This window comes from Antechinus flavipes, chromosome 2, assembly GCF_016432865.1.
Source record: "Antechinus flavipes isolate AdamAnt ecotype Samford, QLD, Australia chromosome 2, AdamAnt_v2, whole genome shotgun sequence".
Taxonomy (NCBI): domain Eukaryota; kingdom Metazoa; phylum Chordata; class Mammalia; order Dasyuromorphia; family Dasyuridae; genus Antechinus; species Antechinus flavipes.
This window is the reverse complement of record NC_067399.1, coordinates 591,069,992-591,085,050: the sequence shown is the minus strand read 5'-3', so window position 1 is coordinate 591,085,050 and position 15,059 is coordinate 591,069,992. Positions and strand designations below refer to the sequence as shown.

General features: G+C 31.8%; 1 protein-coding gene across 4 annotated transcripts in view; it reads right to left on the bottom strand.

The window, feature by feature from the left end:
• Positions 1-15,059, bottom strand: part of VTI1A (vesicle transport through interaction with t-SNAREs 1A) — a 424,902-nt gene that overhangs the window by 306,807 nt on the left and 103,036 nt on the right. The window lies entirely within an intron of this gene.

Here is a 15,059-nt window from a genome sequence, read left to right as displayed (position 1 = left end):
TGTTCTTGGTTTTTAATTTTTTTATGATAAACTATAGTAAACACTTACCACAATATTCATATCTCCATGGAACAAAGACAGAAATATTTTCACATAAAAGACCTCAAGGTTGAAACACTGAAGACATTTTTTAAAAAAGGAAAATGAATAGGGTAATAATGAAAAACAAAATGTCTAGTATTTTCTACTTGTCATATGTGCAAATTAACCAATAGGTACTGACTTTTCTTTGAGGTCAATAACAGCATTTATTGATCTAAAAAGTTAATACCCACTAAAGTCAATATTAAATCTCCAAGTCAACAAGTCTGGATACTGACTTGAGTTTTCTATCACAGATAAAAATTACTGTGCTAAAATGGGTACAATTTTCTTTGGAGATATGGGAAATGGTATCTGAAATGGAAATTGGGTACAAAAATGATATTAAAAAAAAAAAGAAAGGCATAAGTTGAAATGTACAAAGAGAATTGCTTATATTTCTCTATATTGAGCTCCATTTAGTAAAAATTCAGAAAAATCAACTTATACTCATTTATAGTAAATTTTCTTTTTTATAATTCTAGTATAATATCAGTATTTAAATAAAGAAAAATAAAAACAATTTAAAATCTCAATGTTCTTACTATTTTTTGCTTTTACATAATCACCAAAGGTGAATTAAAATCAAATAATAAATACCGTTTGACTAATATAAAATTAATTAAATGCAATATAAAATAATTTTAGTGGACTGATTGTACAATTAAAATGTCTTTCTTTTTACTCATTGAAAAGGCTGATCACATTTCTACAAGTTCTAACTTAGTAAACGTAGGCAAGGCTATTTTGGGAACTACTGTGTATCTATTTAACTGCTTAACCAATGTGCTTTGATAAAAGGACCTTGATATGCTTTAGAAAGATACAAAGGCTATGTTTATAAAAGCTACATTTGAATTTTTTAATATAATTTAAAGAGTAAAGGGTTAGACTTTAAGATTTACCTATGGTAAATCCCTTAAAAAGAAAATTCCCAGAATAAACAAAATCAAAAGAGAAATGTTTATAACATTGTCACTCTTTTTCTTGTTTGCTTGCATTTTGTTTTCTTACTCATTTTCTTTCCTTTTTGATTTTTCTTGTGCAGCAAGAGACTTGTATAAATGTTTACACATACTGGATTTAACATTTTTTAAAAACATATATAACATATATTGGATTGCTTGCCACGTAGGGAAGGGATAGGGGGAAGGAAGGGAAAATCAGAAACACAAGGCTATGCAAGGGTGAATGCAAAAAAATTATCCAGGCATATGCTTTGAAAATAAAAAAAAACTTCAAAAAATTTTTTAAAAAAGAGGAATGTTTAGAGTAAGAGAAAATAATAAAAGAACAAAGTATTTATTCTAGCACTTCACAAGCATCTTTTTTATAGACAACTGATATACTGATTACAAATGACTTCTGCATATTCACCAAGTGAATCTTTACCTATGGATCTTTACTTAACAACAATTGTCATAATATACTGAAAAGTAATCCAACTAAATTCCCATTAGAAGATGTTGTGGTTCAGAAATTAAAATAAGATGAGGTGCTAGAATTTATTTAATTTAATCTCGTTAAAGAATGGAGGACCAAGGATTTATCCAAGTCAAATAGGCTACCTACAAGAACTGGGATTCAAACCCAGGACATCTGACTCCAAATCCAGCACTACACCAGGAAAAACAGGACATCTGACTCCAAATCCTGCTACACCAGGAAAAACAATCAGCAAGCTATGGCTATATTTGTTGTTCATTTCTTAATAGAGGGATTAAAACTAAGGCCAGTTGAAAAATAAATCTCAAGTTTGCTTTTAGCATCATACAGTATAAAACATATACATTTAGTATGAGTCTTTGGCAAATTAAAATATGCATTTTGTTTTCTTACTCATTTTCTTTCCTTTTTGATTTTTCTTGTGCAGCAAGAGACTTGTATAAATGTTTACACATACTGGATTTAACATTTTTTTTAAACACATATAACATATATTGGATTGCTTGCCATGTAGGGAAACTACACTACATAGCTTATTGGATGAGGTATATAATCCAGATCTTCAATTCATATTCCTTTGTATTTGTTTTAAAATATTCAATTCAAAATACTTACCAACCACTTACTACATGGGAGGTACTATACCCAATAATGACATACAACATTGAAGAATTTACAATCTTTTATTTTCTGGAATGGAAAATAGAAAACATTCTATTAACAGATTCCTTCATATAACTAGTGATAATTCACACTTCTCCCTCCAGCCTAGCACAGCTCCTGGCACATAATAGGCACTTAATAAGTGCTTCTTGATTGTCTGATTTAGGATTATTAGTACCACCAAAAGACTAAGGACAACAATAATGCAGCAAATATTTTATTATAGGTACTCAATAAATATTAACCAAGGAGATCATAATGCTAGTTGTCTCAGCATGAACTCTAGAGGTACTATATACATGCATTTGCTGAATGATACCAACTGCCAATGCTTGGCTGAAAATGAACACCACACAGCCCAACTTTGTAGTGGCCAGAAACTGGAAACTAAGTGGATGCCCCTCAATTGGAGATTGGCTAAATAAAATGTAGTATATGAATATTATGGAATATTATTGTTCTATAAGAAATGACCAGCAGGATGATTTCAGAAAGGCCTGGAGAGACGTACATGAACTGATGCTGAGTGAAATGAGCAGGACCAGGAGATCATTATATACTTCAACAACAATACTATATGATGATTAATTCTGATAGATTTGGCCCTCTTCAACAATGAGATGAACCAAATCAGTTCCAACAGAACAGTAATGAATTTAACCAGCTACATCCAGCGAAAGATGGGTGTATGAATATGAACCACCATATAGAATTCCCAATCCTTCTATTTTTGTCCACCTGAATTTTTGATTTCCTTCACAGGTTAATTGTACACTATTTCAAAAGTCCGATTCTTTTTGTACAACAAAATAACTTTTTGGACATATATATATATATTGTATTTAACTTATACTTTAACATATTTTACATGTGTTGGTCAACCTGCTATCTGGGAGAAAGGGTTGGGGGAGGATTGGAACAAAAGGTTTTGCAATTATAAATGCCTAAAAATTACCCATGCATATATCCTGTAAATAAAAAGTTGTAATTTAAAAAAAGAAGAAGAAAATGAACACCACAAAAGTCTCTCATATCTATGAAAGATTGCCCCAAAACAACAAAAGATAGTGGAAAGCAACACAGAAAAAACAACAACAACAACAACAACAACAACTGGGATCTGAATATGCCCACTACTGGAGAGAAGGGAGGAGCAGGGATGAAGTTTAATTTTCCAGCCATTTTAAAAGTTTCTATCTGCTATACCAACCCTGCAGGCAATCCAATTAACACTCTGGCCTTCAACAGCAGTTAAGATAGGAAAGTTAAGAGGTCTAGCTTTGCCTTTCATGAATTCTTTCTCTCTGTCTCTCTCTGTCTGTCACTGTCTCTGTCTCTTGCATGCACACACACACACACACACACACACACACACACACACATGTTTTATCACATAGTGGAGTTAAATCTTCATGTTCTTTTTCTCTACCCCCACTTCTATTCCCCTATTTGGCCCCCTCACCACAACATACATATGTACATTTTATATGGTAAGTACAGGGTCAATATTTTCAAGTGGTTGGTGGTGAAAACCACTAACTGGTATGAATTTTTTAGCATTCTCTAGATCAAGATAAATGTTATACAAAAATGCTGAAGAGAAAGATACACTTCTACTTTGTTACCTGCTGATAATCTTACAGTGTTTAATTTGAGCAGAGTCCAGCGACTTAGGAAGGGCACGATAGAACTGTTGCTTCTTGAGGTTTACAGTTAACAAAGGAGAGAATAGAAAGACTTACTTGTTCTTACGATGCTATGAATTTAAAGAATATACAGGAAGTCCAAGTAGGAAGAAAAATGAACCACTGTGCCTTGTACCCAGCAATAAAAATGAGGAAATTCATTGTAGTTACAAGAAATAGTCACAGCTGGTAGGCAATGTCACTGAGGCAATAAGAAATTGGGTATACCTTTGTGGCTACCTCTTAGAGTCACAATGTTAAAAAAGCATCTGCCTCTTTAAAATTAACAATATCATATCTTGTAAATCTTTTCTAAAATCTTAAAATGCTAAAATAGAAGGACCTTAAAGTTCATTTAGTTCATCCCCCTCAATCTACACATATGGAAATTAAGGTTCAAAGCACGACTTCCCCAATGGAACACAAGTTACTCGGGCCATGGAACCAGGATTCCTGATGCCTTCTTTCATCCTTTGTCCATGATTACCCTGTACTTAATTATATCAATCTAGGATATACCAAATTTAAAAATATCTACTGTGCCAAAACCAACAAAAACAAGTGAGATGAACTCATTTCAGAATTAATTTCAGAGAAAGCAAAGACCTAATTGGCCAAATGTCATAATGGCATATATAGACAAATGGCACAAACATTGTGGATAATTCATAAAAATACTAACTGATAATGCTGAAACACAAATTTTTTTATCATTTAAGTGAAGTTTAAATTTAAATAGTAGAGTGACTGGAGAGCCAGTTTTAGAGTCAGGAAGAAATGATTCCAAGCCTTTCCTCTGATACATACTATATGCATAATTGTGGATGTCACTTAACCTATCAATGAATGCCTCACACAACTCTCTAGTGCTTTAAACTGCAGAAGAGATGGAAATTACCTTGTAGAGAATATTTCACTCAAGACTTTCCCAAACCAATTAAATTATAAGTACAAATGAAAACAACATTAAACAAGGAAAGTTGCTTCTTATTGCTGAAGGTGGAAAGGTAAAGAAATTCTATTTTAAATAATTAATAAGTAACAATTATCTATTTATCCTTCATATTTCAAGAATCCATGGTTTCATTCATTTGGGTACTCTTTTTATCAATGAAGATCCTAAGCCTTTTATACCTTAGTAGACAGATTAATGAGTAGTTGTGCCTTTCAAAAATTCGTCATCTGGTGATCAATCCTCTGGAGATGAGCCCTTCTATGTTTAAGTGTTATGGTCTTCTGCAGTTTATTATAACTCATCACAGTATCATAGATTTAGAGTTGGAAGAGTCACTGAGTTCAAGTCCTTTTAAATAATTGCAAAAATATAGTCTTTCCAACAAGAACACATCATTCTACTGGCCTCATTTTTGAGATCTTCGAATCACATCCATATTATGAGATGACATTAGAACAGAACTTTTAACTGAGGCCTGGGATAAGTATGAGGATAATATATGAAATGTGAAAGTTTCTTGCATTGTTTTTCCACTGCAAGGGATTTTATTACTGGCACCATTAGTTTGCTTCATGAAACAAAATGTAAAGAATACTGGGGAAAATGAACTGTTAGGATATGAACATAGAAAACTTAAAAACATATATAACAAAGTTTGTCATACCACTACCAAATTGATACATTTGAAGCGGAGGTTATTTAAAAAGAAATTTGGTTCAGTACTCTTCAAATACATATAGTATACTGAGCATGCTAAGAGGAAAAAAGGTTTTTCCTTTATCAATGTTGACCAATTTTAGATAAGATTTTCATGAGGAAAAAAAAATTCCCTTGGGAAAAAAAAAAAAAAAACTTGTTTTTCCTTCCATCCCTAGTCTTTCCCAAATCATTCTTATGGCATTACTTCCTTAGCAAAACTTTTCTTTAAAACACTATAGAGGAAAACTTCAAATTAACCCAAATTCATAAAAAGAAATTTTAAATTAGCCAACTATGAATCACTGATGTTTGACAGTAATTTACTTCAATTGAGTTTTAGTCAAGTGCAATATTTGTACTAGCAATGTCCCAAGACTGAAACCAGGAACTGTATTCACAATATAATTCTGTTTATTTTAAAGTTTGCTGATCTTAAAGAAGAGAAAACATTCCTTCACAAATGTAAAAAAGAAATAGCAGCCTCTTAAAATATGCCATGATTGTTGGCATTAAACACCTCTACAAGTTAAATCCAATAAAAATGTGGATTGGCAAACACAGGATAACAAACCAATGTGCTTATTCCTCCAACAGAGTGTATTCTTCAAAAGTCTATTTCCTTGTCTGGCTTTAGGGCAGTTTCATCCTTTTCTAAATAAATAGGTATTTGTTTAACTATGACTTGGAGTTTATGTCTCAAGATGCAAAAGGGCAACACAATATTATACATGAAGGATGACCCACCATGACAGCCTCTTTGATACCAACTTTACTTAGAAAAACATATTCTTCAATAAAAAAATTATTTTTTAATGTTAACTTTGTTCTTCAGTGAAAACGAAAGAAAACATTGTTAGCCCAACAGGAAATATAGACTAAAGCTTCAAATGCAGAACACAAAAAAGCCATTTTTAAAGCTTATGCCAGTCAAGTTTTCTACTTGATGTAAGTTGTACACAAAAGTCTTAGTCCAATGTGAACACATGCTGTGAAAATTCTGTAGCACCCACCTCAGAAAACTCTATTAAATACATAAATACCTGCTAAAGGGAAAACTTCTTGGCACTAGAAGTCACCCTCAAAGGAAAACTAAATCTGATTTAAAAAAAAAAAAAAACTAAGCAAAGGTATATAAGTGCAGTGCAGCAAGGTCATAAGCTTAACAGTCCTTCCTTGTAATATCTGAAAGTAAATTGGCATTTTGGCTTTCTTCTCTTTGGTTGTCACTCTCTCAAGTTATAAAGATGCAACAGAATAAGAATGGTTTCAGGTATGTCTTACAAACCAATTGGAAAACTGATAAGGCATTATTGGGTAAAGAATTTAAAATTTAAAAGGAAAAAAAGAATTAATCCTTTTTAATGAATTAAAAATGAATTATATGAATTCACTTGGACCATCCAAGGAAAAGACTTTCCAAATGGGGTTAAAAGGCAGTCCTTTCCTTATATTATTACTCACTCCAATCTCTCATGTAACTTCAGAAAGTGAATTTCAGCACATCTTGAATGCTCTAAGAGTTTCACCCCAAATGAGATCCCCCTCTGTTCATCAAGGGTAGTGCAGTTTTCAGATGAAAGAATTTAACAGAGCTGTTGTAATTACAAACTTCACACATAAAAAAGATTATTTTACAATTTGATCATGAATGACCAGATCATGAGGCATAATCATGTAATTCTAATGACCTTCTGAAAATAACTCACTAGTGCAGAGGTATCTTTGCAATTTTCAAAGCATGATCAAACTTTTTAAAAGAAGAAAAAGAAAAACATAAGTAAAATACATAAAGAAACTTGCTCTCTTTTAAAATTTTTAGTGATTATTCTTATGGGAAAGATTTTGGCCAAAATTTATATCTTTAGTTCAAGCAGAAATAGTATCTATCATTAGCAAATGAGTTCTTAAAATTTCCCCTATATATGGTAGGGCCCAATAAATACCTGCTAAATGAGAAAATTATTGAATAAGAGAAGCCTATATACTCAATTTGTTAGCAAGATCAAATTCCATAGTTTAACCAAAATAAATGAAGTGCTGGAATATCAATATAAGTATATTAGAATAGGATTTTATAATTGAGGCTGAGGGATGGAGTGTCTTTATCTTCACCCAATAACTTAACACAATGTCATATGAATAGCAGACACTTGTTAATATTTGCTGGGTTAAATAAGAGTATAAAAATGATGAAAATATCTATGAATGATTTATTGAAAATTTGGTAAAAAGCAAACAGAAGTTTGATTGGCTCCAACTCTTTATCATATCCTTCCTCTACACTCCCTTCTCAAAGAAGAGGACAGTGGAAGGAAAGAAGCAGTACCCCCAATACACCCAATAGATAGATCTAATTCAGCTGAGTTAATTGTTTCTGACACATGAAAACCAAGCTGAAGATTATGGTTATTTGTGGTTAATATAAAATCAACTAGTTAATTTCAATGACTGTTTTTCCTATAAAGAAAAATGACATTGCCACTTCAACTACTGCAAACAATAAAGTCCTTTTTAACAACATTATTATATGGAATTTGGCAGAGTACACGCACAAGAAAATACTCAGAGTATTGAACTATGATGATAGTGAAAATAAAGATAATGATTAGAGGAAAGAGAAGAAGGTGATGAGAAAAGAGATTCTGATAATGAGTGTCAGAGTAGCACAACTCTCATAGGGAAGAAAAGACAATGAAAAAGTTTTGAGTTTGTTGGGAATTTTGTTTCCATGTATATTTCCAATATGACAGTTTCACAGATTATTCTCAAAACACTTAAGAACTTTAAGTTATTTTTTAAAATGAAAGTATTAGCTCTATCTCTGATTTATTCTGAATTTGTTTTAATATTAACATAAGAATTTTTTTAAAAGATAGCAAAGATAAATAATGAACAGCTGTGCACACAAATCACTGTTTATCTCTCATATTAATGAATAGCACAGTTTAAGAAATATTCGTTTCAACTAGAAAAAAACAAAATACTCCATGTGTTACTCTGGATAATGAGAGGACAACTAAATGTAAATTGTAATGAGATGACCACAAAAAGCAAGATTAATCTTCTGAAGAGACCAATTTTAGCCACTCAAATAGAAATGTTTTTAAAAATAGGTTTTTCCTATTATCTTTAAATTAGACAACTATACAGTCAAATTGGAATTTTGAAAATTGAAATAACTTATTTTAAAATACTTATTCTTTATAGAAAATAAATGTGAAATACAAGAAATAGATACAGAGATGGATGCCAAATTTAAATTATAATATGAAAGGTCCTAATGAAATTTTAGTGGAAGACTTTCCTAGAAAATGCCCAGAAAAAAAGATTGATATATGTACTTGTCAAGAAATTCAACTGGCAGGTGCTACTAAGAATGGGCTTTGGCGATATAACATATTTTGCTGTCTATGGACAGAAATAAAATTTGTGGGATAACAAAGGAAACTAATTACACTGAAATACAATTATCAAAATATTAATGAATTCATGGACCTTGGGTTAAAAATAACTAAGAAGACTATTAAGCAATTTGAGATTAGACATCATGCTTTAATTTCTTACATCTGGCACAGTGATTGTCACATAAATTCTTTATAAAAATTTGTTTTATTTATACATGTACATACATATATAAACATACATAGATAAGAATAAATTGTATGTATACCATGTTGTTGTGATTGTTACTGAGTCATTTGAGTTTTGTCCAAATCTTTGTGACCCTGTTTGGAATTTTCTTGGTAAGGGTTTTGGAATAGTTTACCATTTCTTTCTCCAACCCATTTTACATATGAGGAACTGGAGCAAACCGAGTTCAGTAACTTGTTCAGGGTTATATAACTAGTAAGTATCTGAGACTGAACTTGAACTCATGAAGTTCCAAGTATCTTAGCTTCTAGTCCATCTACTCTGCCATCTAGCTACATATGTATACCATGCATCAGATCAAATTAATTAAAATAAAATGAATAGAAAAAAAATTACCATAGGAAGGAATCATTATCAATTATTGATTAAACATTTGAATTAATATGGGCTCCTCATTTCAGGATTTTGAATGTAATTAAGAAAATCAATATATGTTGAAGTACCTGTGATTTCCTTATTTTAGATAACACCTTCATCAGTGCACACTGTTACCTTCCATGTTTCTTTATCCTACATAGCTTTGGTACATCTTTTTATAAATTTTCCAAAGAACCTATCTAATATACTACACTTTGTGCTTCTGATATGTTTTTTTCTATGCTAGCACCACATGGCTATCCCTTCTTGTTTTCTGATCATGCATGAGAATATGAATATGGATGTGATACAATTCTTCTAATTTTATAACAACCTAATCAAGATCACAGATCTAATACAAGAAGGGATCTCAGAGGCCATTTAGTTGAACCATTTCATTCTACAAATAAGGAAACTGAGGCATAAAGAGGGCAAATAACTTATCAAAAGTGGCACAGAAACTGAGTAACAGAAGCCAATTTTGGACCTTGTTCCTCTGAAGCTATTATGTGATGAACTGTCCCACTAAGATATAGCCTGTACAGAAAAAGGTAGTGTGACCTAATAGACAGGAAACTAGCCAAAGAATGAGAAAATTTTGAGCTCTAGTCCTGTATCTAGCAGATACTAATTGTGCATGTCATTTAACATCTTAAGATTGTGGCAACTTTTAAGATGTGACATTGGAGAGATGGTGCTGACTTGCATTGGTAGAATTTTCTCATAATAATTCCTTACACTAATAAAATCACAGGTCCAATCTCTATCCCAAGAGTTAAGCTAATATTAACAGAGACAAAAAACAGTGTTGTTATTATACTCTGATTCTTTGTCATTACTCCATTACCATCACTGTGGAAGGAGAATAGGCACAAAAAGTAAAAGGGCCATTTTGATTTTTCTTTGATTTATAGGCTGACACCAACAAAATATTTATCATTTAAAGACCAACCTATTAGTGTTGAGTCTCTCACTTCTTATGCAAGTCAATAAGCATTCCTTAGCTAAATTAATCCTTAAAGAGCAGACTCTTATCTTGTCATAATGACCAAACTCAAAGGCTTTCAAGACTAGCAAAACCAACAAGACAGGTGGCCTGATCTTTGAGAACATGGGTCATTTCCATGCCACAATGTGGCACCAGAGTAGATCTTTCAATGAGAAGTTAAGATGGAATTGGATTTAAAAACAAAAACTTGAACATAACCACACTAGACTTCAAGCATCATCATCACCAACATGAATAAATGTGAGGAGTGATCATACTTTTCTAGCTAGATGGATTGATTCTATATGTGAGGCTGACAAATCATCCTGAGTCAATGACCACAAAACAGGTTTTTATATTCTTAAAAAAAAAAAAAGTGATTTCATAAGCTCTTCTGTAAATTCAACAGTTTTTAACTGTCTACAACAAATTTTGTGCTTTCTTATTCATCCTTGACTTCCTTAGTGCTTTGTTCATGAAATGTAAAATATTGAAAATCAAATATCCTTAGCCTTGAATTTCATCAATAAAGGGTATTTTTGTATGGAAAATACAATTTTTTTTACTATAGATATCCTGACTGTACTGTGGTTGACTTCACATGCATTTTGCATCATTTTGCTAACTCTAGCTATATAACAACTATACATACTACCAGACAATTAACTATATTAATTAATTTCACATTGATGGACAGGTAGACCTAGAACTACTGCCTCATGCTTATTTGCTCTACTGATCATCTTTCCCTGATAATATTGAGGAAATATTTATTCTGGATTCTTTAATTGAGTAAAAAGTTGTAAATATACTTACAGTACAAAGAGAAAATAATCCAGAGTTTTAAGGATGAACCAGCTTACCTCAAATAGCACAAGAATCTACACTGCTAAATGGTCATACCTGTTTATTGAGAGGAACAGAATGGAGGAGTAGCTTTCCCTTGAGAGGCAGTGAGGAGAGAACCAGAAATGCCAAATTGCATCAAACCAAAGGTCTATTCATGTGGCATCTTCCCCACATCCTTTTTCATAGCTATATCCAAAAATGTTTTGGGGGAACCCATAGTTGTAGTCCTTCATGATATCAATCTCAAAGTTGTCCAACTTCCAGCTCTTTATCATGAACACTAGCTGATGTCCTTCAGATACTTTTTTTGTAGAGTAGAGCCTCACATAAAATAAATACTCAGGGCTTCTTAAACTTTTTCTACTCACAACCCCTTTTTGTCTAAGAAATTTTTATATAACCCTAGATATATAAGCATATAAAATGAGTATACAAATCAAACATTTACTGATAATAAATCATAATTTTGCAATCCCCACATTCAGTTATGAGACCTCCTATAGGATTACAAACCATATTTAAAAAGCTGGGAGCTAGATAACTGACATTTCTTCCTTAAATATGAATAAAATTCTTAAAAACTTGACTGGTCTTTAAGATATTTCTTTAAAATGACACATTGGGAAAATCAAAGCATTTTTCTTCATCCAAGTATAACTTTTAAAAGATGGACGTGTGCTGCTCTGCATAATCATCAGCTGCCCATGAAGAGATAATAGTTGTTTCGTTTCTCAATGACACAAATAAAATAATACAACAAACTATTAAAAGAGAGATGATCCTTCCTTTGAAAACAAATAGCTTATTTTTTTTAATGTCTTGTTTTTCATAAATGCCAAGTCAAGTTTCAACATGGTTTGGCTTTCTCATAGTCTTTTTTGCTAATAATTTTAGAAAACTTGAGCAGAAAAGAGATCATCTTGTACAGAATACAAATGAACATACATTGAAATCCAAATTTCAAGCAACATTTGATAGATCAAAATAGCAAATCTAAAAAATTTAGCCACAAAGATACATTGAAAAGAAACTACTATACAATCACTACATAAATTTCTTTCTCAAAAATGTGAAAATTAAGTGATTACCAATAAGTCATGATGCAAATACACTCATTATTAAGTGTATCTCAAATGGGAAAAGACAAATACCAACTAGTTCAAAATACTGGTAGCCAGAAAATACTGATGGCGTTCAAAAACAAATGGATTTGCACACCAAAATTCTAGATTCTTACTTCATTTAAAACTGACATTTAAAAGTAAGAATTCATAATTAATACAAGCCCGATAGGGAATCTAGAAAGGAAAGCATTCCTATCTCAATTCAAATTATTAGAAGAGAATAAAGTTTTTAAATCAAAACTATAAATTTCAAATGTTAAAATAATTCATGAAATATTTCACTCTTTCTAATTAATGTTAAAATGACATCAGGGGTCAGATACAATAATATGCCATCAAAGATTTTTCCTCAAATGTTGAAGATAAAGGTTTTATGGATTTCTGATCCACTATTATACCATATGGCTTTAAAAGCTAAGTAATCATTTTTACATTCAGAAATTTTAAAAGTATTTAATTGATATAATCTAATTTTATCTCATAGCCGTAAAAAAAATGGATGGGAAAGGTCATTTTGTAATAAGGAAACATGTACACAGCAGTTAAGTGATTAATCCAAGGTCACACAACAGTGAGAGATAGTCAAGACTTTTCTTATTTCTCTTAACTTGGGATATCTCCCACTAGATGACAGTTCTTCTAAATACCTACCTATTCTTTTTCTATTTAAATTTTCTTATACATCTCACTATTTAAAAAAAAAAAAATCCAGGAATTTTCTTTGTGAATAATACTATGTTCATATTGATTCTTTGTAACTAAATGTTTATCATGCACTTACAGTACAAACAATCAAGGTCATGACAACTTTACCACTAACTCCTCAATGGAGGTAGTGGAGGAAACAATGAAGAAGTATCAGGATTTTACTGACAGAATTTACCACTGATATTACTTCAAATATAATCAGTGATAAATGGGGGAGGTAGAATTAGTTCTTACCTACTCCAAATCTCTGAGGGAGCATCCCAGGCTGTGATGGCATATAGGGTTCTCTGACTGCACTGCTGCCAGAGACACAGAGAACACAAGGCCCCCAGAATACACCTAATCTTATCTGAAATAACAATGGCTTGACTTCTGGCCAAGCAGTAACTCTATCTGTGTCTGCCTTCCCCTCCTGTGGGACTCTGCACACAGAGTCTTCTGTTCATTTAGCCACTCTGCATGGCCAATATGTGGCTAACTTTATAACACCTCACTCTTTCAATTCAAAGTTATGCAATGCAAAAGGACAGGAGGTTGCCCTGTAATTGATCTTTAATGAAACAGTCTAGTTGGTGGAAAAAGTTACATGACACTTTTTATGTTGGCAGAATGGTTATGATGATGTGGTTAAATTATTTTAGAATACCGAAAATGGAGCAACCACCTAATCCAACTCAATCTTATCCAAATAGGTGTGTTCAAAGGAATACTTAGTCTTTAAATTCCCTTGTCGATGTTCATGTTCATAACAGTGACAGTGATACTCTCTCACAGAACTATTGAAATAAAATGGTCTTTTCTTTTTTTTCCTTTTCTTTCCCAATTTCAATCTGTAAATCGTATCTCTAATAGAAAACCAAAATTCTACTCCATGACAAACAGAAGGACAAAAAACCCAAGTCAAAAGATGACTTCTAATGAATGCATTCAACTGCAAAAATAAAAACAAATGAAACTTCCATTATCCAGCGAGACAGAGAACCATACCATGAGCTGGACTGTAAAACTGAAAACCATGTTCATAAAAGAAGGTTTCCCTAAGTTACTGGTAGCAGGAAAGACTGAGAATTTTTAACAGGTTGTCCACCACTGATAAACTGTCAATATTAATTGTGTTCTTCCCACCCAGTTCTGCAGAATTTCATATTTAAAACTAGCTAGAAAACCTGATATCATGCAAGGACCCAAGTCTCTACTAAAAAAAAAGCAAAATAAGTCAGGTTTCAAAAGGAATTATGCTTTGGAAAAGTTAAAAATATCAACTTAAAACAGAAAATAAATCTGTCATAAAGAACTGACTGACAATGTCCTTAGAAAAAGATTGGTGAAAAATGGTACTGACTTCTAGCCTTCATAGTATATTTAGAAGGTGTACTAGTTGTTATACTCTAATATTTTCAAATTCTCAAAGTACAATATCAAAGTCTATGCTCTATTAAAACTTAAAAAAAAATTTAAACCAATGGAAAGGTAAACAAAGCTGTATTCAGGAGGCAATTGGCATATATTAACTAAAGATCAGTCATGGATAATTTTTCACTACATAAAATATAATAATTGCACAAAACTTTCCATAACTTTACAGAAGGTTATTTATTTAAGTAGACAAAACTTTGAAACCTAATTACTTATGTGTTTTCACATATCAATGATGGGTATTAATTCAACCCAGAAATTTGGGCAGTGGTAACCAATGCTAATAAGATCATCATGAAATTTAACCCTGCTACTTAATTTCATTATATTTTTACCTATCTGAAAGCTTGTTTTATTTATTATTTTTAAAAATTGTACAATCATTAAATAAAGTATCCTCAGCATCAGGGCAAATGAGCAAACTGAACCAAGAACAT